Consider the following 6867-nt stretch of genomic DNA (forward strand, 5'->3'; position numbering starts at 1 on the left):
GGGGAAAACATTTATCACCACAATAAGATGATTCATTTTATGATCTTTGCATGCAGACACAAAACCCTGACTGTCTCCTAGGCTGATTTTACAAAGTCCCAGAATGTCAAAGACACTGTCCTAGGAAATGATTTTATGGTGAAAGCACATCTGAGTTTAAAATGACCCTTTGGTGACAGGATGCTTGAAAGCTTGAGGTTTGTCTGGGTGAGGGAATGGGTCCTGGTAATGAAAGTGACCACTGCGTCTATTTCATATAGTGGCATGATGTAGTGGGCTTTGAATGATCACCCACTCAGCAGAAAAATGAGGGTGGAGGAGGACACAGAGAGACCCCTTTTCTCCTGTTTACTGCTTCACTGAGTAACTGAATTAGGAGACACACCTGAGAAGGAGTTTGAGCCAAGCATACAGCAAAAAAGTTACTAAGAAGAAGGAGGGTCAATTCCCTACTGTATCTCTGTCAACTAATTAGTCTACAGAAGCACTATTGGAAGGAAATACAATTCAAGTCACATATGTGATTTTAAATTTTCTGCTGAACACATGAAAACAAATTTAAAAAGAAACAGATAAAATTAATTTTAATAATGTGCTTCAGCTAAACCACTATGTCTAAAATACTATCATTTCAACATACAGTCAATATAAAAACTCAAGAGAGAGATATGCATTTTTCAGTACTAGGTCTTTGAAATCTGGAGTGTACTTTGCACTTAACGATACATCTCAATTTGCACATTTCTAATGTTCAGTAGCCACATGAGGCGGGTACTACCGCACTATGCAGTGCAGGTTTAGACACGCTAACTGGAAATTGGGACATCAGACAGAAATCACTGCCAGCATTGAGCTACCTAATAAATGCTGCATATTTCTTGCTGCTAGCTCTTTCACTATCCCCCAGAAGAGATGATCTCAAAGGCCACATGCTGTGTTAGCAAAAAGTTTTGGGTTTTGGTGCAGAACAGACTGTGGGATTCAAATACCAGTTTTATAACGTTGGGCTGGTTGGTTATTCTCTGCAAGTCTTGGTTTCTTTAACTATCAAATCAAGACAGAAAAGCTAACTCACCAGATTGCTGAGAAGATTAAAAAATAAGATAGGTATAAAGTACACAGAACTGGCTAGACTAGTACAATAGGCATTCAAACAATGATTTTCCCCTTTACAAACCTCAACTTGATACCTTAGGGGCCATCTCATTGTATCTGGGGCCACACTGCTTTATTTATTCATTTTCAGAACTTTCCCTTGAGGTGTCTTCTGCTAAGGCAACCCTTTCCCCAGATTTTCATGGGGGTGGTTTCTTCCTATTAAGCAGGTTTAAGTTTAAGGGTGACCGTCTTATGGAGATCTTCTCTGTTGTCTTACTTAAAGTTGCCCCCAAGCCTTGTCACCCTCTAGGCCCCAGCCTCTCTTTACTTTCTTTCTAATGTTTATGTACAGATGTGAGAGTTGGATCATAAAGAAGGCTGAGCACAGAAGAACTGATGCTTTCTAATTGTGATGCTGGAGAAGACTCTTGAGGGTCCTCTGGACAGCAAGGAGATCAAACCAGTCAATCCTAAAAGAAATCAGTCCTGAATATTCACTGGAAGGACTGATGCTGAAGCTGAAGCTCCAATACTTTGGTCACCTGATGTGAAGAGCCGACTCATTGAAAAAGACTCTGATGCTGGGAAAGATTAAGGGCAATCAGAGAAGGAATGACAGAGGATGAGATGGCTGGATGGCATCACTGACTCAATGGACATGAGTTTCAAACAACTCCGAGAAACACTGAAGGACAGGGAAGCCTGTGTCCTGGAGTGTTGCAGTCCATGGGGTCACAAAGAACAGGACACGACTTAGTGAATGAACAACAATAACAAAACATTTATCAACATCTGATTTACATATGTGTTCACCTGCCTCTTATACATCTCTGTAGCATAGAAGTTTCATAAGGGCCAAGGTTTTGTCTGTTATATTCAGAGCTCAGGAAGTATTCACGGAATGAATGAATGTTTAACACAGGGAGGCAAATGGTAAGGCGTCCTGATTCTTAAGGTAATGAAGAGTAAGAATTTCAGAGCTCTTTCTGACATAAACAAATTGCTCAGGAAATCAGTGGCCTAGAGCCAGCCTCGCCTGCTGTGGGTAACTATTGACTTTATAGCTGGATTTGGGAAAGGGTGGGAAAATCACTCTCCATAGGTGATTTCAGTGTTGTTGCCTGTTGATGTGTTCACATGCAAAGTGTATGTTCATGCCACTGAAATCATCCAGTGGATTTGGTGATTCTTGCCCTTCAAAGCGGAGAAGGCAATGGCACCCCACTCCAGTACTCTTCCCCGGAAAATCCCATAGATGGAGGAGCCTGGTAGGCTGCAGTCTGGGGGTCGCAAAGAGTCAGACACGACTGAGCGACTTCACTTTCACTTTTAACTTTCATGCATTGGAGAAGGAAATGGCAACCCACTCCAGCGTTCTTGCCTGGAGAATCCCAGTGACGGGGGAGCCTGGTGGGCTGCCATCTATGGGGTCGCACAGAGTCGGACACGACTGAAATGACTTAGCAGCAGCAGCAGCCCTTCAAAAGAACTAGGTTGAGACCCAATTAGCATGATGCAACTTTCTGACCCCAGGGAGCCTGGCAGCACGGGTTAGTGGAACAAGAGTGGCATCAAGATCAGACAGACCTGGGCTTATGTCCCAGTTCGGTTCTACCTTTTACTTGCTGTGGAGACTGGGCAAGTCTGGTAAATTTCCTTAATCCTCAGTTTCCTTATCTGTAAAGTTTTATCTGATAATCCATACCCTGCAGTGAGAAAATTAATTGTAGAGAGAATTCACTGAATTACCATGAGAATTAACAGAAGGAACATAGGGAAGTGCTTAGTATATTTTGAAGACTCAGCGACTGGTAGGTATCAATACTGTCATCTTCCCAATCAAGAATGCCTTGCCAGAATATACTCATCAGTCTTGGAATGGATACTTAGAGGGAATCCAATTTCCTTTTAAGATTCAGCTATTTCTTTCCCTTACTTCTATGTCATTCAATTTCTTGCAACTGAGGGGCCAGGACTGCAGGGGTGGCGGGGGAAGCAGTACTAGCTGAGTTGATTAAATCTATTCCAAGCTGTGAAAGATGGAAATGAAGACATTTCTCTTTACAGAGTCAGTTTGTGTTGTACCTGGAGATGGATGCAGCCATCAGCCCTCTCCAGTTTCTATACCGAGATTCATGTAGCTACAGGCACAGATCTAGCTGTTTTCTATTCAAGATTATGGGCCAAAAGGGAACTCAGAGAAAGGGTCAAGACTTCATGCTAGTCTGGACACATTTCACTCGCTGGCAACACAGAAAATTGCTCGACAAAGGTGAAGCAATAAACCCAACATTGTATTCTGAACCCACCATTCATCTTTTAGAATAACTAGATCAGGAATGACTGTACTCATTCTTTGCTGACATAAGCCGCATAAGCAAGTAAACTGCTCTAAAAAAAGTAGGAGACTATTTAACACTGATTTATAAACTCACATTCACATCAGTAATAGCAGTTTATCATAGATGAGGCATTTCATTTTCCTAATAACTGTGCAAGAAAGCAGTATTGTTCCCCATTTCACAACAGGAAAAGTGAGACTCAGAGAAGTTCAGTGACTTGCCCGAAGCAAGGGAGCCAAGATTTGAAGCCTGGTTTGTCGGGCTTCAAAGCTCTCCGTGTCCTCTGCTACACCTTGCTGGCACTGCCAATGGAAGACCTAGGTCCTCCAAGGCACGGGAATCTAATGCCTTAAAGGAAAAGTGCAGAGGTGCACAAGAAGACCATCACTGTTCCTACTCAGCACTGGGGAGCAAACAGCACTTCATTTCAAAACCAGACCTCCGTCCCAGTGTCTGACATCCAACCACGGGACCTGAAGAGCTCTCTTTAAGACAGTGACCCTCTGCAGGTCTTCTCCAATGCTGTCTGTAAGACTGAAAACTCCAGGGCTGAGGATGGTCACCTTAGGAAAGTCATTGCAAGAGCCTGTGAAGAGGGTTTCCCACAAGGCAGAGATCAGTGAAGCTCCTGGGAAACAGTGTCCCGGGAGCTCACTCATGAAAGCCAGGCTCTCTCCTTTGGCAGGGCTGACTCCAGACCCCCAGAGAAGGCTGCAGATGGCTCCCACAGCCAACCCAGCTGCCACAGAGGTTTGGATGGATCGTTGATGCAGACCCTAGAGAGGAAGGCAAGGGATGTTCACTAGGGGCTCAGGCAAGGACTTCAGGGCATGTCCACAACCTCCTGGGACTGCTTGCAAAACTTTATGAACATTCCATAAAAACGCTTTCCCCTCTTGGAAGAGGACTCACAGCTCATTCTCAAAAGGATTTAATGAACATCAATTTTTAAGAACCACTAAAATATACAATTTCATCAGTTTCTTTCTTACATGACTCAGCAGCACTTTTGCTCCATTAGTCTTAAATATATTCATATACAAATAGTAATCTAAATATATATGTGTGTGTAAGTATATATATATGTGTATGTATACACACATATGTACACACTTAGGGAAGAATATACACACACACATATATTCATACATATATATACACACAACACATATATCCTTAAATGTTGCAGACACATACACACACATGAAAAGTGCAACATGTGCAAAGAAAATCGAGGCCCACAGACCCCAAGGGTCTTGCCCAAGTTTGCACAGCAGGGGTGGAATAAGCAAGATGCATGAAACTCAAGTGGGAAATCTTAACCAACCAACTTGATGAACAAAAACAAGCGAATCCCTACAGTGTCATAATAATGTTTTGCAATCATTTGCAAGTCCAGTTACCAAAAATCCTAAAATGCTTATTATTAGGGTAAAGTGGGCTGCTTCCGCAGAACACAGGGCGAGGCCATTACAAGGATGTTGTCCCACGCAAAGAGCTGCGGCTACCCCACCAAGCCCCTTACCTGTTTGCCCAACTTGCCCCTCCTGTCCTCGGCTCTCTCGTCCTCTCTCCTCCAACGGTTCCCGAAGCTGCTTCTCCAGCTGGAGTTCCTTCGCCGAGGTCAGGCTGCCTGCCTTCGGCTGAGCTCCGGGTGACAGCCAGGAGGCTGCTTACCTGTCACTACCTCCACTGCCTCTGCGGGGCGGGGAGCCACACCTTTCGGGTCTGCGCTGCGATCGCTCAACTTTCCGCCGGATCCCCCAGGCGGCCGCGGCTGATGCTGGGAGAATCTTCAAGTCCGCCGTCCGCACATCACCTGTCTGAGCTGCTTCCCCTCCTCGCTGTTTTCTTTTCAATTTGACGTGAATAATGTATCTTCTGAGAATCCCCGAGTCACGCCGAAACTCATTCTCAAGGTGCTTTTTATAAAGAGCAACGTGTGCCGTCGTAAAAGCGGCGAGGGTGGCGGCGGATAGTCTTTCTAGTTCCTGTGGGAGGGGACCTCCGTGCTGTCAGAGCCCCGGCGCTGCCCCAGGCTGCCGCCCGGCGGCTCCGGCGGCTCGCTGGCGGCTTCGCGAGCAGCCCGGGTCCAGCCGCCGGCGCGCGTCTGCCCGCGCTCGGCCTCGAACCCGCGGCCCCGGCGCCGCCCCCGCGCCCTCGGCTCCGCCCGCCGTGGGTACTCACTGTTCCCGGGGAGCGAGGTCTGCCATCTCAGACCGTGAGCACTTCCTGCACGAGGGTGTGGACCTCCACCGTGCGTAAAGCTGTTTCAGGAACAGCCGGTAGAATCCAGAAGGAGCGAGAGGAGCGGGTTAGACTTAAAGAGAAAGGGGGCGGGGGCGGGGGCGGGGCGGGAGTGGGAAGCCCACGACCAGCAGGCTGGTGTCTGGGTATCCCAACCTGGACTCCAGCAGCCTGGGACGAGAAGCCCAGCAAGTGCACTTGTTCACTCTTTCTTTGTGAGAGGAGGAGTCAAGGTTGCAACATTGTGTTCCTTGCCCGAGGCGAAACAGTGATTTTCTTAAGCCTGCAAAATGTCCAGAGCCGGCCAGCTTCACCAAGTGAAGGAAGGAGCTGGGAAAGCCGGAATGCAGCAAAGAAGTGGAGAAGGAAGAACGGTTTCACCCTAGATGGATTTTGCACGATAGATGGGGACCACAGGTCTTCCGATAAGACTGCATCACAAAACAGATTGGCACAAGAATAACAATAATAATAATTAAAAAAAATTGCTTCCTAAATGGAACGACCTCAAAGCTGGTATTTCTCCTAGCAGCCAAGACATGGAGTGTCTCCGTGTCAAATTTCTTTCCTTATTTCCGAATAACAGCTTGAACAGCAGCTTGACAGCACTGGAGTGAGGCTCTGGGGAATTGAATCTCACCTTCCCTCAGAAGAAGGAGGGGTCGCAGTGAAAGGGGCAAAAACAGTGAGTGACCCGAGAGACAGAGAGAGCGAGAAAGCTGGTTTTGCTTTCTTTTTAGATACCCCACTGCCTGTCTATTCTCTGCTGCATGAGTGCAACACAGAAGCATAGGTGGTGCTGAAATAATCCACGCTTTTGTTCTTTTCCACAAATATACAATTCATGCTTTCTATTGTCTTTTCTGTGTAGGGGTCTGACTTTTTTTTCTCTTTTTCTGGCAATAACAAAACCATGCATAACCACCACCTTTTCTCTCTGGCAAAAGTACTGAAATAAAAGTAGTAGCTGCCTGAATGAAATACTTATCCCTCAATTAGTAAGCTGTTAGTGTCTGTTGCTGTTAATTAATATCTTATCTTCTTATTTAATTACGCAGAGGGGAACCATGGAAACTACTTTAAACAAAGACTATACATTCTCAACAAAAATTTATTGGAATTCTAGGTGTATTCCCTAGAATTGACAATTCCAGATTGATACTCTGGAATTACTAGCAAA

General features: G+C 45.7%; 1 protein-coding gene and 1 pseudogene across 1 annotated transcript in view; one reads left to right on the top strand and one right to left on the bottom strand.

The window, feature by feature from the left end:
* The window catches only part of PRLR (prolactin receptor), a 204533-nt gene extending 198793 nt beyond the window's left edge, over positions 1–5740 (bottom strand). Inside the window, exon 1 of the mRNA XM_088827647.1 lies at positions 4966–5740. The gene's annotated coding sequence lies outside the window, so the exon portion shown is untranslated. The remainder of the gene's footprint in view (positions 1–4965) is intronic.
* LOC148774970 (endogenous retrovirus group PABLB member 1 Env polyprotein-like) overlaps positions 1–6480 on the top strand; it is a 41632-nt pseudogene extending 35152 nt beyond the window's left edge.
* Positions 6481–6867: the final 387 nt, after the last annotated feature.

This window comes from Moschus berezovskii, chromosome 18 (assembly GCF_049115385.1).
Source record: "Moschus berezovskii isolate FMDL1 chromosome 18, NW_MosBer_1.0, whole genome shotgun sequence".
Lineage (NCBI taxonomy): Eukaryota > Metazoa > Chordata > Mammalia > Artiodactyla > Moschidae > Moschus > Moschus berezovskii.